This window comes from Ictalurus punctatus, chromosome 19 (genome assembly GCF_001660625.3).
Source record: "Ictalurus punctatus breed USDA103 chromosome 19, Coco_2.0, whole genome shotgun sequence".
NCBI classification, from domain to species: domain Eukaryota; kingdom Metazoa; phylum Chordata; class Actinopteri; order Siluriformes; family Ictaluridae; genus Ictalurus; species Ictalurus punctatus.
The window spans coordinates 26,384,558-26,407,641 of record NC_030434.2 but is presented as its reverse complement, the minus strand read 5'-3'; the positions used below and the strand labels follow the sequence as shown (position 1 = coordinate 26,407,641).

At 41.0% G+C, this 23,084-nt stretch overlaps 1 protein-coding gene across 1 annotated transcript in view; it reads left to right on the top strand.

Annotated features, from left to right (window-relative positions):
• syt1a (synaptotagmin Ia) overlaps positions 1-23,084 on the top strand; it is a 165,049-nt gene that overhangs the window by 13,144 nt on the left and 128,821 nt on the right. Inside the window, exon 2 of the mRNA XM_047162342.2 lies at positions 22,238-22,306. The gene's annotated coding sequence lies outside the window, so the exon portion shown is untranslated. The remainder of the gene's footprint in view (positions 1-22,237; positions 22,307-23,084) is intronic.

The window sequence follows — 23,084 nt, the reverse complement described above, 5'->3', positions numbered from 1 at the left end:
ACAACAGTGAACACATTAACATGATGGGGGTGTCATTTCTCATCAAGTACAAAAAACACCGCGCTCATGACCTTCTGTTAGCTGGACATCTCTGAACAAGTCACAATTATTGCAGCAGATTTAAGGACCTGAGGACAGGGTTGTCCTGTGTGATATTTCTTCTCTTTCACACTAATTAAATTATGCTTATCAGAGATTTTCTTCAGTTTCTTGCAGCCAGGCCACCAGCTACAGCCAAGATGAAATATTCTGAAGAATGTCCTGCATAAAAACTATGAAAATGACCATCAACAGGATATGCAAGTGTTGGAACATTAGCCGTTGTAACGACCCAGTCATCACATGCAGAAGTTCTAGGGAAAACAAGAACAATTTTTTTGGATTTCATCATTTATAATAATTAAAACTATCACTGTTAACCCCGCCCCCTCATTTTAGCCTTCTAAATGCTTTCAGCGGTATATGTAGTCGATTTGGTCTCCAAGCCACCAGGGGGTACTATTCTAACTAAATTTTCTTGTGTCTACATCTTAACTAACACATCCAGGCAGCAGCTTCCCCCTTAAAACTTCATAAACACAGTATCTGTGGAAAAACACCTTACGAAACTGCCAGGGTCCACACCTCGGTGTTCTCACAGCTCATTTTGCATAAGATCTGGTTCTTGATTTCAAGTGCATTTTAAGTCACTTCTAACATTCATGGCTAGTTTCCCACCAAATGCTGACCTTCTTCCTCTTTGACGAGTGTCATTCATCCACACAATCTCCACCCGCAGATCTTCGATTGTTCTTTTTCCCTCTCGGCTTTCTGCGGATGAAGCCAAAACGCCCAGATGCACATTTAACGCAGCTCTGGTTTGTAACATGCCATCAGTTGAACAGGAGAAAAAGGTAATGTGGAGTGTCTGTTGGTTGGGTTCAAACACAGGAAGAGCACCTGCTTCAGAGAAGCCTTTCAGGGACTCGTTTCCTGCTGCTTTGTTATACTGTGTCGCTTGTTTTTTTTATGCTTTGGGTAATCAACACAAGCACAGCTACAGAGGTCCTTCAGTCAGAAAACACTTGAGATGCACAATGAGATGTTTCTACTACAAAGACATTGCCCATGAACCATTAGACTAGATAAAAGCACACAATGGAAAACATGTGACCTGCAATTTTACACAATTAGACTTGGAGCATCAGTGCATTTATCCTGCTTTAACCAAAAAAAAAAAAAAACACATCCCAAAACATGGCTGCATGGTTATTTTTAATACCATATACTGTATCGGTTTAAGAGATATTGATGCATCTGTAAAGGTTTTTAGCTATTTGTTATTTCAGCTATATATTGACTGGATTTGGTGTATAATCTTGAAGATGTTTTGCCATTTAAAGAACAGCATTCACCACATTATGTGCTTAGCAATAATTTTACCTATAACAATCCACGTCTATGATGTCGAAAGCCCTGTCGCTATTCTGTGCTTCTTCTTCTTCTTCTTCTTTGCAACCTATCATCTTTTGTGCCATTTTCACAGCTCTGTGTCTCTGAGAGGTGTTGCTTATCAGATGCTAATCCTATACATTACAGCGGCAGGAAGGGTTTTCTAGTACCTGTTCAGACATCACACCATAGCTTAAGACTTTCTCAGGAAGTCAAGGTGTTGGGAGACATTTTCTATGATGGTGCTGCTGTCAAACTCGCAGCATTTATGTATATTTACATTTACATTCACAGATGCTCTATATGCTAATGCGCCGTCTAAAGATACCAACACATTAAAGCACCACCAGAAATACTGTATAGCTAACCATCTATTCTGATTTAAGTGCGTCATTAATGTTCATGTAGGTGTTTATTGAAGAGGCTGAACTTGAGGAATGTGAGGGACTTGTGAGGGTTGTTTAAAGATCCAGGAGATGTTCATTCCACAACCTGGTGCATGATGGGTCAGGCTGAGCCATTCTTGTAGCTGGAGAGCTTGAAGCATGATGAGGTACAGTATGTGCTGTGCCAGATTAGTTATCAGGTTATGGTCAGTGGATGGAGGTTGGTTTGTTTTGGCTCTGTATGCTAACATCAGGGTTTTAAAGAAACTGGACATTGATTGTTTTCTGTTTAGTTGTAAAGACATGAGTAAAAAAAATCAGCAGTCATATGAAAAGGCTAAGGTTTGTGTCAGGGGTGGGGCTTTTTTCTTATATTTTATTATAAAATCAAACATAAGACATCAATGTTGCCTTGTCCATTCAAATTTGTACAAATTACTCATTAGATCAGGCTGGGAAACCTAAAGCATATTTCAGGTTAGGTTAGAGATTAAACGTGACATCACAGTACCTGCTTCCCATTTTCAGAATTAGTCAATTAGGAACAGTATTAAACATTGTTTAATCAATATGAGCTTTCAGGAGTAAATCACAACAATGTACAAACATTCTCATTTACACTGTTGTAAAATCTTGCAACATACTTCCTCTGGACATAATGCATCTTATTCGCTTGTTATGTCATGATTTCGTTGTGTAAAGAATGACGTTAACTCCAGGTTTCCTCATCATGGTACAGTGTGACATTACTAATATCGCCCGTAATAAATATTGGCATATTCTACTCTGCAGTGTATTCAGATTAAATCTGTATATCGTCCAGTATACAGGATGCACAGACCATGGCATATTGAAAGTATGAGTAATGTTTGTGAGGACGAGCCACTAAGCAGACACCCATGGTGCTTGTCTGAAACCTTTCCACTTTGATTGACAAGCTGAAGTTTAGTGTGTATCAGGATGAAACCGAGTCTCTGCTCGGTGTGTCCTTTGGGACAATGATTGAAAAATCTCAGTGGCTTAAAATGACAGTGAGAGCACATGGGCCTAATTAGTCAGCAGAAGCAGATAGCATCCGTCGTGACTGAAAGCCCACACAATAGCAACAGCACAAAAAAAAATCCCATCACACAAAGCACAGCATGGCCACGAGTCCTGAACGGTCTGGGGTTTAAATGCCTGTGGAGGTTATCAAAAAGCTCAGAAAGGCGTTTTTATACGTGTTCCCCAGAGCTCCGAGTGTGTCTTGTCTATTCCATGACCTTGGAATGACCTGCTTGTGTCCCGTGGGATTTCATGGCTAAGGAGCTGGACAGTTCTGATAAGGTCTCTCACCACCCCAAGCTCCACTGATGAAATGTAAATCAAACTGACTGGACTGGTGTGATATTATGTTGAAATTCTCTCTGTTCTGTAGAACAGTGGATGGTTTTCCAACACTTAATGGTGCTGTATTGAGGTGGTGCAAAGTGGAGTATAAAGATGTTAGGACAGAACTATATTTAGAAACGTTGAGTTGTTTATGCACAATCATGATATCCCATTTTGCTTATGTACACATTTGAATATTTATTTAGTTGCTGGTTGTGTTATCTCACAAATTGAGGTCACAAAACTGAAGGCTATGTCCATGATCTACAGCAGATGCTAGCGTACACTGTTTAGCATTTCATGGAACAGGAAAAGAGGGTGGAGCAGCACACACCATGATTCAGAGGTGAAACAAATTCCTCAAATTCCTCAAATAAGCAATTGTATTTAATTTAATAGCACTTTTAATAATAGACACAGTCACAAATCAGCTTTACAGAAATCCGGATGTAGATTTAGATTCCTACTGAGCAGATCAGAGCTTCTGTGTTTGGATAAACCTGAAGTCCCCTCAGTAATCAACCATACTTTAGTGTAATAACTAATCCTGCTAATAGCCATGGCTATGATTATTATTGTTTTGTGCTTCACTGATGTGTAAATCTGGGCTATGACATGGCCAATCCAGGTCATCAATTTCAGTAAATAGGTCACCTGAATCGTCTCGTCAAATCCCATTCAAGGGGCTATACTGGAGTGGTGTTGCATTTATTAAAATATCTGGAGTTATTATTGTCCTTTAAAAACATCTATGAAGACCTGAAATGAAAATCCCAGTGGAGAAGCAAACACTCGTGGCATTTTAGAAAATCTATTCACCCCTGACCCAGACTGCAAACCTTCTATATGTCTTTGGATGAGCAAAACCGATCAGTGTGAGATAGATCACAAACTATTGCACGTTATTTTTATTTAAACTATTTCTACTGTACACTATTTCTTAACCTTTTGAATATGGGTTATAATTAGGATACATATTTTAGTCACTTTGACTTAACAGACAAAATAAGTGAGTAAAATATGATATCACAATTGACGTTCCGATATAGCAGGGGTCTGGAACCTATGTCTTGCGAGCCATATATTACTCTTTCTGTGATTACCTATGGCTTGACGTTGGGAAAAATCAATAAAAACAATAATGATTCATGAAAGCTAGGGTGTCGAATCAATGAAAACTCTACAGATTACATATTTTAAAATATTACATCATTCATAATCAATGCCCATTTGTCGTGTGTACACCACTTTTGATGTGGCACAACAAGCTCAAATTTCATTGGTCAGTGTGGAGCGAAGCGGTTATTTCCCGGTCTAATTCATAAATCGGTTGAACTACGTAGCCAGTCTGTGTTCAGTTTTTAATAAAGGTGAAATGGCTAAAAGAAAAAAAAGATAAGTATCGTTCTTTCCAGTAAGAATGGATAGACGAATTTACATTTGTGGAAGTTGCAGTAATGGTAAGTAGTGTTCAATTTACTGTTCCTTAGTACTGCATCTTGTATTGATGTACCATTTCATGAAACTATCATAGTTGGTTAAATGAAGTCCAACAAGTACAGAACAACATGAAAGCGAGAAAGACCAACCCAACTCCCACCGACCAAGTACTTCTTCTGTCTGCAGTAGACATCAGGAAAACTCTGTCCAGCGTCAACCCACCGAAAGCTGCAGGTCCTGACAACACACCTGGCCAGTTCCTCCAGGAATGTGCTGATCAGCTCACATTCACACTCACACTTATCATCATGAAGTGCTTTGAGCGGCTTGTCAAAAAAACTTTGCCATTTTTTTCACCATGGCATGAATTAAATAGTCAAAATGTGCTTTTTACTATTTTGTCTTGCTTTTCAAAGAAAAAAATCTATTACAAAATACAATTTCAAAATATTTATTTAACACTGAACATTTTTTTTTTCATTCCAGTGGGCATAGGCTACTAACAAGGCACAATAAAACTTTAAATAAATAAATTAGTAAAATAAATATATTTTTATGTAGTCATCTTTGAGCCCCTTGAATAGCCGATGTTAGGCCTATAACTGACTGCTGAAAGAATGGAACACTCTGTAGCCTACAACTAAAAAGTGCATTTCTATACAGCTGATTATATTGGGGATATATACCGCTCGCATCCCTGTACACCTCGTGGAGTATTATAGTAGATATAGTATAGTTAGATACGTTGTTAATGTTATGTTCCTTAATAGATTTCGTTAGTTTAAACAATAGTCAATAAACAATAGATCAGTTCATTTAGTCCCCGCTGGTCTCTCCGCTCCCAGTCCATAGTACTAGTTCATGTTTCTTGTTTTGTGTTGTGACCCTGTTTTCTGTTACCGCAACTTTGATTTCTGCTTTGCCCTGTTTATGCCTGTTTGCCAATCGCCCGACAATTTGCCTGTCTTGACTAAGTTTTTTGGATTACAATTTGGATTCGTCTGCCTGCCCTTAAATAAATACGTCTTTACCTGCTTCCCTACTCTACTCTCTTATGTCTCGCGACGTGACAGAAACAAAACAAATGCACGTGTCCTCAGTAAACATCCGAAGTGCACGTTGTGTCTCGTCAAGTGCTACCTACAGGACTATTAGGTGACTTGCAGGCTGTTCAGTCAAGAACATGCAAAATGTGAAATGGCCTTTATTACATTACCACTTTTGATATTTATGCAATAATAGTAAAGATAATAACTAATAATATTAATAATAAGATGCATACAAAAAAAAAAAACATAACTTTTTTGGCTTTAATGGCTCTGCCAGCTGAAAAGATTCCTGACCTCTGCAGTCTTTATTAGTACTTTATTTCTCAGCAAAGGAGATAGAGTTGATTTCATAAAGGCAACTTTTTAGCTAGCATTTCTGCTTAAAATTCTGCTAGCAATGTGCTTTCATAACAGATGTATAAATTATCATTAAATTTGATGGTGGTTAAATTTGACACAGGTGACATGCAGTATGCATATTGTAATCTTTTCTCCAATTACTTTTACATCATTGCTAGTTTATGGAAACTGATTCAGTCACTTTTTCTTTTCTGACTTTGCAGAAATTTTGTGAAAATAACAAAACAATTGAACGGAAACCAGCTGGTATCATTTTAGGCAGAGTATTTGATCTGATTACTGATAATGGTTCATGATACTCAACTGCTCAGACTGCACTTTCTGTAAACAATAACAAAATTTTTAATTCAGAGACAGGAGACAGGACAGAAATCATAACAGATGCACATGTAGAACGTAAACAATGTCAATGTCACTTGCAAACCCGGATGTGCTGCATGCAACAGTGCTTAGTGCGAGGGGAAATTGTGACAATCAGAAGGAGTTTGGAAGCTAAATCAAGCTTTCATCAGGATTGTTTATATTGATATATTGACATAAATGAGAAACCAATGGGATACTTAAGGAATAAAAGAAGATGGGATGCGGTGTTATAGGAAAATAATCAACATTGGAGTAATGTGATGAATTAGAGTTACTGTTACCTCACAGACACTGGTTATTTATTTATTCTGTAAAGCTGCTTTGAGACAATGTCTATTGTAAAAAGCGCTATACAAATAAAATTTAATTGAATTGACATTGAATTTACCTGCAGAAAACTTACAGCTTTTAGCTGTTACTGCATCTTCTGACCAATCAGAATCCAGGATTCAGGAATTGCTATATACAACAAGAAAACTATGAATACTGTAAGTCTAGTATCTGGTCTATGTATTTTGTGAGAACCAGCTCTCAGTACTGGTGTTAACGTGACTCTGCTAGAGCAGGTTTCACGGAGGTTGCTAAGGAACAAACCGAGCTCCTCATGTTATTTCTGATTTTCACATCCCGGCTTTCGCACCTTCAGGAGAAAGTGCTGAAAAGGAGAGCTAAAAGAATGTGAGCTGCTTCCTCTCAATTGTTGTCCCTGCTGTTATGTTCCCAAGTTAGCAATGTTCTCTTCTATTCCCACGCCATCTCTGAAGATTTTATATCAAAAAAGCCCAATCTTTCTTATTCGTTATCCCTGTATAAACATTCTTAATGGAAATGGAGGTCAGGAGTCGCTTCCTCATGCTCAGGCGCCATCTGATGGCAGGGATGGAAAATAAAATGTGACAAAAATGGACTCGGCTAGTTTGAATCCATCATTCAAAATATGATGGCTTATGGGATTATGGCTGTAGAAAGCTGACACTGCATCTCTCTCTCTCTCTCTCTCTCTCTCTCTCTCTCTGGCTGTCGCTTTTCCCCAGAGTAAGAACGTAGCACATGGAAAATGTCAAATTCTGCTCCACGTTATCATCTTAGCCGAGGGTACATTAGCATGCCCAGGTCATTGATGAGTACTGCATCTCTTCATGTATTTCTTCTCTTTCACACACAGATGAACACTACTATGACTTTAGTTGCACTTATAGTTCATACATTTAGTGTCAGTGTTACTATGGTTACCATAACAGTGACAAGTTAACAATTGTAACGAATAGCTAATGTTAGCCAAGCCTCTTACCGAGTATTTTCTGGTCTCTGGCAAACTAGGCAAAAAATGAAATTCAGACTGTTAGCGCAGGTGGGTGAGTCACTTCCATTTATAAAGGACTCTTCAGTCAGACCGATGGATTTTTTTTTTTGCTTGGCCAGGTCTGCTGAAAACTTTCATGCTAAAGAATTATAGTATTTCCTACATCATGAAGGATGAAAGCTCTGAAATTTCTCCAAAATATGGAGCTTAGAGAGAGCGAGATGTCTTCTGAGAAGGATGGTCTTTGTTTTACTGTAGCCTAAACATTATGTCCAACAATGGGTTGCTGGACTAATGAGTTGTTTTAGCTCTTCTGACTGGAAAGCTGGAAAGGTTTTTAAACATTTTTACATGTTCTATTCTGATACCAACACCACACACAGAAATTACCAAAGAGGAATAATGTCCGCCTCCATCTTGTGGCCTTCATCCTTTGCTCTTATGTACTGTGTTTCTGTGTGTGTGTGTGAGAGAGAGAGAGAGACAGAGAGAACTTGCAGAGACAATAGGAGAACGTGAGTGCTGCAATGAGTCAGCTTAACCTTGTTAAATTGCACAGTAACAAACACTCCTCATGCAGCGATTTTCAGTACACTGTCCTTCTCCAGTGTGTGTGTGTGTGTGTGTGATTGTATATCTTTCAGCATCTGACATGTGCCTCGCTTTAGCGCTGAGATCTATGCATGTTCACTTCAAATATGAGAAAGTGTTTTGACACAATTTAGCATAGAAACTCTCAGTCCTGCAGAACAATTGAGCTTTAGTGTGAATCTGTGTGTTATTGTGTATTAGTGAGTTAGTGTGCTAGTGAGTTAGTGTATTAGTGTGTGTTACAGTGTATATTAATGTGTGTCAGTTTATTATTCTACATTACAGTGTATTAGTGTATATTCCAGTGTGAATTATATATGTAACCAACAAAATTACTGTATATTTACATACCCGTTTTGTGTGTATACACACACACACACACACACACACACACACTCTTACCCCAAGCTCAACTTCACTCCATGTGTTTGCTGTAAGGAAACTATTCTTATTTTCTAACATGAAAGAGAGAGAGAGAACTAGAAGACAAGTGAAAAAAGAGAAAGCTTTCTCCACTGTCCTGTTGTCTTTGCAATGTTCTTGTCCTGATTTTCCTCTAGTCTCCACTTCCTCTACTCTCCACTGTCCTGTACTCTCCACTGTGCTTTAGTATAACTGTCCTCTACTCTCCACTAGGCCTCTACTCTCCAATAGGATTTTAGTCTCCACTGTCCTCTAGTCTCCAATAGGCCTCTACTCTCCACCGTCCTCTAGTCTCCAATAGGCCTCTACTCTCCACTGTCCTCTAGTCTCCACTGTGCTTTTAGTATAACTATCCTCGACTCTCCAGTGTTCTGTACTCTCCACTAGGCCTCTAGTCTCCACTATCTTCTAGTTTCCACTGCCCTTTAGTCTCCACTGGCCTCTAGGTTTCACTGGCCTCTAGTCTCTACTGACCTCTACTCTCCACTGTCATTTAGTCTCCACTGGTCTCTAGTCTCCCCTGGCCTCTGGTCTCCACTCTCCTCTAGTCTCCACTTGCCTCTGGTTTCCACTGGCCTCCAGTCTCCACTGACCTCTAGTTGTCACTGACCTCTGGTCTCCACTCTACTCTAGTCTCCACTGTCCTCTAGTCTCCAATGGCCTCTAGTTTCCACTGGCATCTATTCCCCACTCTCCCTTAGTTCCATTGTTCCCTAGTCATCATGGTTCACTAGCTCCTACTGTCCTCTAATCCTCACTGCCCACTTTTCCCCAGTGTTCTTTAATTAACTCGTATTTTTGCCCTCATTGTCCTCTATTCCCCTCTGTTCCATAATCTACTCGTTTCCACTGTCCTCTACTCCCCATGATCATCTTCAATCCTCACTGTCCATTAGTTCCCACATTTGTTGAACCTCCACTGTCCTCTAGTCCCTACACTTCTCTAGCCCCCACAATAACCTAGTCCCCAATGTCCTCTAACCCCCACAGTAACTCAGCCCTCACTGTCCTCTAGCCCCCACAGTACTGTTCTCTAGGCCCCACTGTCTTCTAGTCCCTACACTTCTCTAGGCCCCATTGTCCTCTAGTCCCTACACTTCTCTAGTCCCCATGGTCCTCTAGCCCACACAGTAATCTGGCCCCCACTGTCCTCTAGCCACCATTGTAATGTAGACTCCACTGTCCTCTACCCCCCACTGTCCTCTAGCTCCCACAGTAATCTAGCCCTCACTGGCCTCCAGCCACCATAATAATCTAGTCCCCACAGTAATCTAGCCCCCACTGTCCTCTAGCCCCCACAGTACTGTTCTCTAGGCCCCACTGTCCTCTAGTCCCTACACTTCTCTAGTTCCCACTGTCTTCTATTCCCCACTGTCCTCTAGTCCCCAGTGCCCTCTAGCCCACACAGTTATCTATCCCCCACTGTCCTCTAGACCCCAAAGTAATCAAGCCCTTACTGGCCTACACCCCAATCGTTTAGCCCCCATTGTCCTCTAGCTCCCACAGTAATCTAGCCCTCATGATAATCTATCCCCCACTTTCCTCCCACCCTCACATTAATCTGGGCCTTACTGGCCTCTAGCCCCCACAATAACCTAGCCCCAACTATCCTCTAACCCCCACAGTAATCTAGCCCCCATTGTCCTCTAGCCCCCACAATACTGTTCTCTAGGCCCCACTGTCCTCTAGTTCCTACACTCTCTAGCCCCCACTGTCATCTACTCCCCACTGTCTTCCAGTCCCCAGTGCCCTTTAGCCCACGGTAATCTAGCCCCCACTGTCCTCTAGCCACCACAGTAATCTAGCCCGCACTGTCCCTTAGCCTCCACTGTCCTCTAGCTCCCACATTAATCTAGTCCCCAATGTCCCCTAGCCCCCACTGTCTTCTAGCCCCCACAGTACTTTTCTCTAGGCCCCACTGTCCTCTAGTCCCTACACTTCTCTAACCCCCATTGTCCTCTAGTCCCCACTGTCCTCTAGCCCACACAGTAATCTAGCCCCCACTATCCTCTAGCCACCACAGTACTGTTCTCTAGGCCCCACTGTCCTCTAGTCCCAACACTACTCTAGGCCCCATTGTCCTCTAGCCACATAGTAAGCAAGCCCCCACTGTCCTCTAGTCCCCACTGTCCTCTAGTCCCCACTGTCCTCAAGCCCCCACTGTCCTCTTGTCCCCACTGTCCTCTAGTCCCTAGTGCCCTCTAGCCCAGTGTCATCTAGATTCTTACTGTCTTCTTTCCCCCACTGTCCTCTAGTTCCTACACTTCTCTAGCCCCCACTCTAATCTAGCCCTCACTGTCCTCTAGCTCCCACAGTAATCTATCCCTCACAGGCCTCTAACCACCACAATAACCTAGTCCACACTGTCCTCTAACCCCTACAGTAATCTAGCCCTCACAACACTGTTCTCTAGGCCCCAATGTCCTTTAGTCCCTACACTTCTCTAGCCCACACAGTAATCAAGCACCCACTGTCCTCAAGCCCCCACAATAATCTAGCCCCCACTGTCCTCTAGCCCCCACAGTAATCTTGCCCCTAGTCCCACTGAAATCTAGGCCCCAGTGCCCTCTAGCCCACAGTTTCATCTAGCCCTCACTGTTTTCTTGCCCCCACTGTCCTCTAGTTCCTATACTTATCCCTAAACCTACCCCAGTATTCTAGACCCCACTGTCCTCTAGCCCCACAGTTATCTATCCTCCAGTGTCCAATAACCCCCACAATAATCTAGCCCCCACTTTAATCTAGCCCCCACTTTAATCTAGCCCCCACAGTACTGTCCTCTAGCCCACACAGTAATCAGCCCCCCACTGTTTGAAAGCCAGCACAGTGATCTAGCCCCCAATGTCCTCTAGTCCCCATTGTCCTTTAGCCGACACAGTCATCTAGCCCCTACTGTCCTCTAGTCTCTACACTTCTTTATCCCCCACAGTAATCAAGCCCCTTTGTCCTCTAGCCCATACAGTCATCTAGCCTCGTGGTTTTCATAGCGGGGGCCGCCAGGGGTCGCCAGGGGGCCTCAACAATTTGGTATGAAAAATAAATTCTCTCTCTCAGACAATCACACACACACACACAATCAATTCCTAATGTAATGTAAATGTGCATGACTGTGCAAGCTTCTATTGTCCAATATTTATTGTTCACTGTCCCCTAGTTCCCAGTTTACCTCAATAACCATATTGAACTGTAGTACTATTGAAACTCTAGTTTAGCCCACTATTTAGTTTGACTATAAATGTGGTTTGGGATGGAGCCCATGGCTATCTGATTTGTCAGTGCCTTTTTTTGGTGCTCTTGGCCCATTTTCCCTCTGCTGTTCACATTAAACTGAATAGAAATAACCACATAATAAACTCTGATGACTGATTCCTCATGAAAGTTATTTTACATGTTTGAATGACAAGCTGCACTTTAACAGGATTGAGCAATCACACCTTTAGAACCATGGCATTTCAAATCTCAATTTGTATCCATTCATTTACACTTGTCTTTCACTTCTGTGTCTTTTTTCTCTCTTGTTGTGAATATGTTCTTTCTTTTTCTCTTGGAGGTTTTGCATTGCGGTAGAGCTACCAGCAAAAGATGTGTGAGAATAAGATTTGGCTCCATTCCAAACCCAAGACTTCATGTCTAGTTAGTGTTCTGATTAGAAGGTCGGCCATTTTAGAAAACATCCCAAATGCTAGAACACACAGAATCGTGATGTCTTTTATGGCGTTCATACAGAATTATTCTCAGTTATTACCCATAATGCACTCTGAGCATATGTCAGGTTATTACATTATAAATGTAAGTTTCAGGCAAGTGTGTTCAAAAATATAGTGTGACATTAAAGCTACCTAATCTGGAACATAGATCTAGAAGTCAGATATTTTAGTGTGCCTGTGTCCTCAGGATTTCACTGAGTGTGTTCATTTAAGTACAGTGCTAATCCCGTATGCTAATTGGCCAATTAGTAAAGTTACGTCTTTTTACTTTCTACTTTACAATTTGTGTTGCAGTAGCTCTAACCATGTGGTCTTTTAAGTTTAACCAACTTAACTTATTGGAGTGAATACTAACAAGAAAACTTGCCATCTTTGAGACACAGCTTTTATTTTACCTCGGTCATAAAGTCTCAACAAAGACATCAAAGTGGTGGGTGATTTGCAATTCTGAGTGGAGGTTTAAGTTTGAGCTTTACACATTGAGCCAATTAAAAGCACAAAACGACTCTCGCCCGCGCAACATCACAGAAACCTTTCGTCTCAAAAGGAGCCTCATTCATCGTCTCCATCTGTTCTCCAGCTGAACCGCTCTTCAGTATTTAACACTGTCCTTCTGTATGTTTGAATTCTAGGCACCCAGTAATCGGCCTTGATCCAGGTTCAGTTCATCTCATCATACATAAACACATTCTGTTCATTATTTAGTGATATTAGAGAAGTCGTCTCCCTTTGCCCAAGGCCAGCTCTTTAGATTTAATAGCACTACAACAGCTATAATATAGCATTCTCTTTCAAACACTAATATTCTCTAATATAGCACCAATATTCCCCAACAGCAATTTTCATCATCATTAACATTTATATTCAGACACCTAAACACCAACTTTCACCAACAGACACCAACATTCTCCATAAAAGACCATCTTTCACCAATAGACATCAACAAACACCAACATTTTCCATTGTACACCAACATTCAGCATGCATCATACTGCAAATTTAAAGCCAAATAACATAAACATCAGTAAGAGAAATGCTGAACCAGATGAAGAGTGTGAATGACGGAGAACATTCTAGAAATTCCCCAGAATCATAGCTAAACCCACTAACAATTGCTGATACACATTTACTCAAAAATGAATCAAGATATACAGAAGCTAAACACTTTCATTTCCCTCAGTTGCAGATTGTGGAAGACTTTAAGAAAGTCAGTTGTTGTCTGTTTAACAATGTTTTTGGTTTTATAATTCCGCTAAGATAATGTGTAATTCAAACACAGAAACTAAATTATCTTTAAACAGTTAAAGCTCTGTTGAGCTTCATATCTGTCCGTTCACACCCACATAGAAGTAATAACCAGTAATAACTAGTAATGACTTTAATGTTTAAAGACTACAGGCAAGTGTGTGTGACATTACTGAAGAACCAGGCATGGTTACACGTTCATTTCATGTTTACTACTTTAGCCTCATAGTTACAATGCAAACCAGACCAACAAACATTGGACACCAATCATGTCTCGGCTGTTCGACTGCATTTGAGGTCAGGGGATATAGAGGACCTGCGTGAAAATGAGAATGAACTGAAGGTGGACGGTGTGGGTTCCCCGGTGAACCCGAGACAGATTGTGTTGTCCTCCAGAGATGGTGTGTGATGGTCCTATGTGTAAACAGGATTACTGAGATGAAGACGAGAACAGCGTGTTTACTCTTCCTCCTCCTCACAGACTGAAGATGATGAAGAACTGCAGAGATCTTTCAGCGCTGAGGCAAGCACGCAAATAAACAGAGACAAAAGACAGATGTGTTTCTAGAGGCAGGAAAGTAAAAAGATAGACAGGGAGAAAGTGAAACACAGACAGCAACTAAGAGAGACAAAAAAAATGGAGAGAGAAATGAGGAGAATAAAAGACACATCCATCTCCCCCTTTCAAAAACAACACCCGTCTGTCCCAGTCAGAGACACGCCCATCAGTCTCACACACAGACATGCCCATTTTTTCCAGTTTGAGAAACACCGATCTGTCTTACAAAGACACACCCACCTGTCTCTCCTTAAAACACACCCATCTGTATAACTCAAAGACACAAACATCTGTCCCACTCAAAGACACTCCCATCTTTCTCACACAGACACCCCATCTGTCTCACTCAAAACCACACCCATCTGTTCCACTCAAAGACACACCCATCTGTCCCACTCAAAGCCACATACATCTGTCTCACTCAAAGCCAAACCCATCTGTCTCTTTCAAAGACACCCCAACTGTCTCACACACACACCCATTTGTCCCGCTCAAAAACACAAATTTCTGTCTCACTCAAAGCTACACCCATATGTCCCACTCAAAGACACACCCATCTGTCCCATTCAAAGCCACAAACATCTGTCTCTCTTAAGGACATGCCCATCTGTCTTACCCAAAGACACCCCCATTTTTCTCACTCGGACACTCCCATCTGTCCCATTCAAAGCCACAACCATCTGTCTCTTTCAGAGACACCCAAACTGTCTCACACAGACACACCCATTTGTCCCACTTAAAAGCACAAACATCTGTCTCACACAGGCACCCTATCTGTCTCACACAAAGACACCCCCATCTGTCTCACACAGACACACCCATTTGTCACACTCAACAACACAAATTTCTGTCTCACTCAAAGCCACACCCATCTCTCCCACTCAAAGACACAAACATCTGTCTCTTAAGGACACGCCCATTTCTCCCACCCAAAGACACTCCCATCTGTTTCACTCAAAGACATACCCATCTGTCTCTCTTAAAGTCACGCCCATCTATCCCACTTAAAGTCACAAATATCTGTCTCTCTTAAAGACACGCCCATCTGTCCCACTCAAAGCCACCCACTTATGTCTTACACATACACACCCATCTGTCTCACAAAAAGTCACACCCATCTGTCCATTTAAGTACTCGTCAATTAATCCTTGTCAAGAAACACGATTGCTGTCCATCTCAAAGTCCCGCCCTTTTGTCTCACTTACACATGCCCACCTTTCTCACTCAGAGACATGCCCAAGCCTGCAGGTAGACACTTCTCAAATGGACCCTAATTTAAACCTATTTGTTTTTTGCTCTTTATATTTTATTATTCCATAGTGAGGTTTGACCTTTGCAAGGAACTTTTCCCACATTTGCAAGAAATTGTCCTTCACCATGATATTTAAAATGTTTTCAGACCAACAGATTGTGATGTGAAATGATGTCTGTGTTTATGACTCGTGGCTGAAACAGGAAAAAAAAAAGGGATTTAGAGATGGATTGACTCAAAACAATAAACGACAGCTAGCTGTTCTCGTTTGTCTTCCATTTCTCTCTTAAAAGGCTCAGCAGGCATCCCTCTGTAAAACACACACACACACACACACACACACACACATACACACACTCAATGTAGAAGCTTATCAGTGTGTGTTCATGAAACTTGCCAGAGCTTTTGCCTCGTGTTGGAGGACACAAGGATGGTACATTTATCTCCAAGATTAATTGAAGATGCATAATGAGAAAATTCAATAAAAAAAAGTGTGATGCAGACAATCTGTCTCTCTCTCTCTTTCTGGCTGTCTGTCTGACACCTCAGACGTGCGCTGAGGATAAACGACAGCGACGAGTCTGAAGTATCAGCACACTCTTCACAATGCCCACAGAAGATGCGTGCTGCGCGGAGATCAATATTTCATACCAGGTTTTCTTCCACAGATAAACAACAGATCTGTTGAAGAGTCTCGCCTTTAAATATTTGATTTGGGAACAATAGGGATCAGCTAAGTATACTTTGACCATGAATTCTTCACCCTGAGCTTGACTTACAGATCAGAAGGCCTTGTTTCATCCTCGTTGCATTAAACTGAGAGTGGACTTGGAGGACAAAGCTGTAATATTTCACACATTGGCCGTTGATCAAATGGAAGTCGAGTCTTTACAGAGGTTCTGTCATGAATCATGATACTGATAGCTGTAAAGAGTAAGCATTAATAATCGGTAGGTTGAGTTTAGATCCCAGAACACAATGCTGGGTTCTTGAGTGAGATCCTCATAGACCTACACTCATTTTTTTTTTTTTTTTAATGTTTAACTATTTTTGTATGGCTGAAGGGCATTATTTAAATAGGTACTCCCTCACAAGAACAAAAGTTTCCTCAAGAGCTCTTTAGATATTTAATGAATTTAGCTTTCTAATGTGGTTCTACTTGACATTTTTTGAAGAGGAAATCATCTGGTTTGTCTTTTTTTTTTTTTAAACAGAGACTTGAGACTCTCTGAACTTCCAGAATACATTGACTTGAGAAGTATTACATAACGAGATCTTGTTACGTTATATCTGACGTGGTTTCCCCCACTGGTTCCAATTTCAGTGAACACCATGTGCTTGTGTTTTGGTTTCTGTTCATTTCTCGGCCCCTGTCCTGTCAATCGTTCACTACCTGATTGTGTTCATCTGTTCTGTGTTATTCCTTCATTAGGTTGTCTATGTATACCGTGTTCTATAGATTTATCACAAAAGTCAAGCTTTGGACCACTAAGTCTGAGCCTTGTTATCTATGTTGGTTCCTATTTTTTTGCATTCTTAGATTCTCCCAAATAAAAGCAATACTGAGTTTATGCAACTGTGTCCTGACACACTCTCCAAAGAAGTCCAACAGAAATAATTGCCCATTTACACCCCCCCCCCCCCCAAAAAAAAAAAAAATACTTCCGTAAAGCTTTCTGTCCTAATTCTCTCCAACCCATGGTGTTCCAGCATTCATGGTTAGCATGTCAGCCATCTGAACATGATTCAGGGTATAGCTAAACACTTCCTGATCACTTTCTCAGTGCAAAAGAGAATCACTTTCTGAATGCTTTCCAAGACGCCACTTTCTCTTTGCACAAATACTGATCAAAGTCCAAGCAGAGAAACTGTTTGACATACCAGCAGACATATCTGGGTCTCGGCTGTCCGTTTCGCTAATTGTTAAATGGAAGAAAGTCACGATGTGTCAAAGCCAGCAAGAAATCATTACATGGCTATTTTTGTTATAATATCAGTGAATACATGACTCTGACTTGCAGGTCATCCCTATACAAGCCTTCTACTTGTTGAATGTTTTCAAAGTGGTCAGTCTGTAAAGTGGTCAAGACAGTGGACTCCTGATTGGAAGGTCATTAGTTCAAATCCCATTATCACCAACCTGCCAAGGCCCTTTACCCTCAGATGTGTTAAAAAAATAGATAACAATTGCTCTGGATAAAAGCATCTTCCTAATGCCATAAATATAAAATTGATGATGCCTTTTGTAGACCCATGAATGTACTGGCTCTAACTTGATCTCTTTAAAATGTCTGTTTATTATTCAGTTGTTCAGCAACTACTATGGAATTAATAGTACAAATATGAAAGAAATCTCCAACAGGAATGACTTTCAGTTATCTCAGACACTTAGGTGAAAATAAGAGAGTAGATAGCAAACAAGATGAAGAATCCAAGCATCACATTAGTTCATATATTTATTAATACACAGTATGAGTAATTAACCTAGAGGAAATCCTGAGAATTATCATTTAAACTCGGGCTCGTATACTGGTGTTTTCTCATGTCAGTACTTTCCAATGATGAAATAACTGGTGCTAACGATGTGTTTTAGATTTCAGTTTCATATGAAGTTTCATCAGTTATGGAGAGCTGATGAAATTGAGACCGCTCTTGGTACACACTGAATTTTGGATCCTCAAAAGGACTGAGGAAGTGTATACAGAACTTAGATGATTTAAACGTGGCCAATCTTACAGAGCTGGTCTGACAGACATAAAGAAACAATAAGAGGGAACAAACTAAAGGAAGGAAATTGGGAAAGAAGGATAAGTGCCATGGCTGGTTATGAAAGGAGAACCTGGTGCTGAATCATGTTTGGCCTTCACACACTCGCACACACCACTGATTAGCTGGCAACGGAGACGGGAACCGGTGTCGAATGGCCACCAATTTCACACCGTTTGTTTCAGGAGTCTTGGCTGGTACACAGCTCAGTGCTCCATTGATAAGCACTCCTAAAGCTCCACATTCTTTGGGATTTGCTTGCATGCCAAAGCAGCTGGATACTCTGGACGCCAGCCAATCACCACATCAGGAGCTTTAGAGTAACCAGAGCCAGTGTTAAACACAACACACTCTGAATGTACTGATGTCTGGGGACAACAATGATAAGCCTGATGAATAGAAAACAACTGGACACATTACACACTGCCGACAATGTCCAAAAATCTAAGTCCATTACCACAGGGACTGATTTTATTTCACTGAGTTATAAAGGGTGGATCTGCTTCCCCAAAGGCCACTACATGTCTGTTTATTAAGCACAATATGACCACCCCCAAAATCTCTGATGGGACCAAATAATTGTAAGTCTTTGACTCTTAAATTAAATTTATGTACAGTCTCTGTAGACCATAAGTACCTGCCCCACTCCACTGTGACCAATCAGACCACAGACCACAATCCAACCCCTAACGCCATTGTATAATCAATGGGAACAGTTTCAGACCCCAATACTACTGTAACCAATCAGACCACAGTTCCTGCTTCAAAATCCAATATAATCAGTTGGACAACAGTACGACACTAACTAATCACACTGTAGTTCCGGCCCACAATAAAGCTGTAACCAATCAGGCCACAGCTCCTGCCCCACATGACACTGTAAACAATCATACTGCAGTTCCCTTCTAAATGCACCCTGAAACCCTCTACACCATTAGCTGTGTTCATGCCATGCCGTAATTACCATAATTACCGTAATTACAAGATTCTGACTTGTAAAAAGCGTTTACGTCCTCGTAGAACTCGTAATTACAACTTGGAATTTTCTGAGAGCTTGACTTGTACCACCTGACTGCCGCAACATCATGTGGAAACACCCCAAACGGTGCTGGGTAAGCAGTAAAATAATACAAGATTAAGAATACAGTTTAACGTAGCTAGCACCAATCAAAGCTCTACTCTAACCAATCAGAACAGGGTTCCTGATTCCAATGGCACTGTTACCAATCAACCCGGAATTTCCATCAATAATCTATGAACAACCAGACTGCAGTCCCTGTCATAGCTAGCTAGCGGTCAACTTAACCTCATTAACTAGCAAGTTAAAGAGCTTTAGCTACAATGGGGCAGCATTCGTTTAGCATCAATTTAAGTCACAGAGTGTGAATGTCCAGTGGAACAGTGATCCAGCCATGTTGGTTTCTGTCATGTTGTGGATTCTAGTATGCTAGAAATCTATACTAGATATAAAGATATTATTCAGCAAGCGATATTTGTCTTGGACATGAGCGTGACGACAGCCTAACACCACCAGTATAGCACTACGTGCTCTGCTCTGTGTTATCATCCCTCAGGCTCTCAATCTCAGCATTATCTGTTGTGGCACTGTGGTTCACAGTCATTTATAAGACGCCAAACTTTTCATATGCGAGTGAATAAATCGCCCGTCCACATTTTGTTTTTTGTTTTTTTTCCCATTTCCACACCTGTCAGGCAGAAGCAATAGCTTTTAATCTGTGCATCAAAGCGACAGAGGAAAATAAACACTCTCTCGTTCTTTCTCCTTCTTCTCTCCTACAGTCCGCCGCAGAGTTCATCGATAACCCCGATTCACATTCTCATTTTTCATTTTGAGTTTAGGAGAGTGCTCTGGTTATTTGGAAGATTTCCAGGCTGTGATAGGAGGTAGTTTGAAAACTCGGGATCAGAACGTCTCAAAACAGCTTAGAGTCTAATAAAAGTTTATAACCTTTCTCACTCTCATAACCTGGATGTTTTTGTGCCACGTGAAAGTGGAAACTCTGCATTTAAATGAATTTATACTGTAAATTCAGATTGTGGAGTAAAAATAAATATCCCGGGGCACTAAAAAGTTAAAACGCTCCTAGATTTTTCCTACGACTTGTCATTTTCAATCCCAATCAGTGCAGTAGCTGCAGATGTTATAATGTGTTATGTAGCCTGACGGTTATGCATTTAACTATGATGACTATACATGAGCATTCGTGCATGCTTATGTCAATATTAATTATGCTATATAACCAGATAATAAAAATGATAATGCATCATTAATACAGGATTCATGTGAAGTGTTGTTAAATTAAATGAAGTGGGCATAATATTCATGACAAGTTTTATGCACTATTTACACTGAATTACTAAGCTAGTTAGCTTGTCTGAAGTCAGGGGGCATGGCCAATGTGTAAAGAATAAAACACAATAGGATGTGTTTTTATTGGAAAGTAATCAATGATGGAGTGGTGTGATGAAGCAAAATTACTGTTACCACCCTGAAGATGATTATTTTCCAATAACAGCACGTCCCCGAGTGTGTACACCAGCGCGGTTTAAAAAATGACATGCTTTTTGTCCATTTATAGCTACATTTAAAGTGAAACAGCCTTCAATCAAATTAGTTCCTGTTGTCACTTACATTATAGCAGCTATAAACATTCATTCCATCACCAGCCCTCTCTTTATTCTCGTTCTTGAAGTTAATAAGACAAAAAAATGCCACTTTTGTTGTCTTTTGTTTCCGAGAAACCGCACAGAAGTGGTCCGCTCTCCTGAAGATGTCGGAAAACATACAAAGCACTGACACTGGAGACTCCTTCCATAAATGTTATGTAAACATCTCTTTACAGAAAACTTCAGCAATTACAGTACACACGTTTTTAAATCCGTTCATGTCCTTGTGAGCGAGCCGTTACTATAGAAACGATAAGGTATTAGAACGAGCTCATTAATATAAACCTACGCTACTGTCAGAGCCGCTGTTATAGAGAATTAATCAACACCTTCTGATCAATCACAGTCCAGAATTTAACAGTGCTGTGGTGTACATCCACATCAGCAGGATTTAATTATCAACTTCTGACCTCTGTCCTGGATTTAAACTGTTACTACTTAGCATGACATCCAAGACAACACTCGATATTTCCCTTCTCTCACGCGAGAGAGAGAGAGACAGACTGACAGACAGACACGCAGACAGACAGACAGACAGGCAGACAGATGGAGATTACTGAGCTGATGGGAAAACCAACACAAGGAAATGACACTGGTTCTTCTGGGTGTTTTCTTTTGATGCTTGTGTTTGGAGTTGACGATCGCTTGGGAAATCTTCACTCTGAGCAAAGACAAGAGGCTTTTAGAACCACAGGACTTTCAAGATTCATCATGTTGTTTCATGTGAATTTCTGATTTAATATCTTCCCATTTAAACATCATTTAAATTCTTATCAGCTCCGGTTGAATGTTCATCAGTAAGCCAATCACTCATTAGCTCTCGGGCTCTGTCCCAAACCTCCAGGGGACCACTGGGCACTCGAGGACAGGGACACCAGGGGATTGCAGCCGAGAACTAGGGAAAGAGTGTAGTCTAGAGGAACGGTGGGAGACAGGGAACAATAAAAGTCTAGGGATTCATGGATATAAGGGGAAAAGATGATTGTACACTAGGGAATATTGGGATATATGAGAACAGGGGACCCTTACACTATATGTGCAAAAGTATGTGTACCCCTGACCATCACACCCATACTGGGGTAAATGCAGGTTTTTCCACAAATAAACAAGCGAGGTTCCAAAAATATATGTGAACCCAGTATTTATTTGTGAGTCACTTTGTGCACTCCTTACTCTGTATCCTGGACCTCGTTTGTAGAGTAATTTAGTTTTATTTTAACCATTGCACTTAGTACTATTCAAATGACTAGATCTAGTGAACACAAGGCTGAAGGTGTTTTAACCTCTGCTCTCTGTCTTCCAGATCAGAAGCACAACTTGCCATCGATTGGAGCGAGAGGGAATTCCAGCGGCAGGAGCCGTTGAGTTAAAGGTTAGTCTCTGTTCTCTGGTTTCAAAGACTCGAGACACACACACACACACACACACACACACACACACACACACACAGATTCATTAGAAATGCCAAAGGCTGGAGAATTGCCTCAGCCATTCATTGCCCAACACCTGCACAGCTTTCATCCTCGCTTTGGCCGTCACTCGGTTATGTCAGACACACACACACACACACACACACACACACACACACACACAGAGCAAACAACATGTACAACCCTGCAGGAAATCAATACCTATTCCACTACAATGATATACATTTATATAATTGTGTTCTTTTAGTACATCAGGCCAATTTCTTTCTCTTTTTGTCCACACACACACACACACACACACACACACACACACACACCGTTTCTCCTTCCTTTTTCGCATGACCAAACTCATACCCATGTGTACACTGTCTTGGGGTGTGAAAGAGGAAAATAAGAAGGTTTGCGAGTCTGAGCGTCTCCTCTCTCCTTCATGCGTTGAAGAGTTCAACTAATGAAATATTGATTTCGTCTTCCTGCAAAGATACAAACACACCGTGCTGAAATATGACGAGCCGGGGACAGAATAAACTTGAGCTGCGGTGTTCGATGGGGAAAAAATGTGGCAAGGACATTTTGTTAAAACATTCTTTGAATCTTGTATTCATAACACATTAAATGTTGATTTTACTTTACGAGAAGAAGCTCTAAGCTATGAGCTGAGGATTAGGTCTGATTGTCCAGACAATCGACAGCCAACAGGAACACAGAGCTAAAACAGAG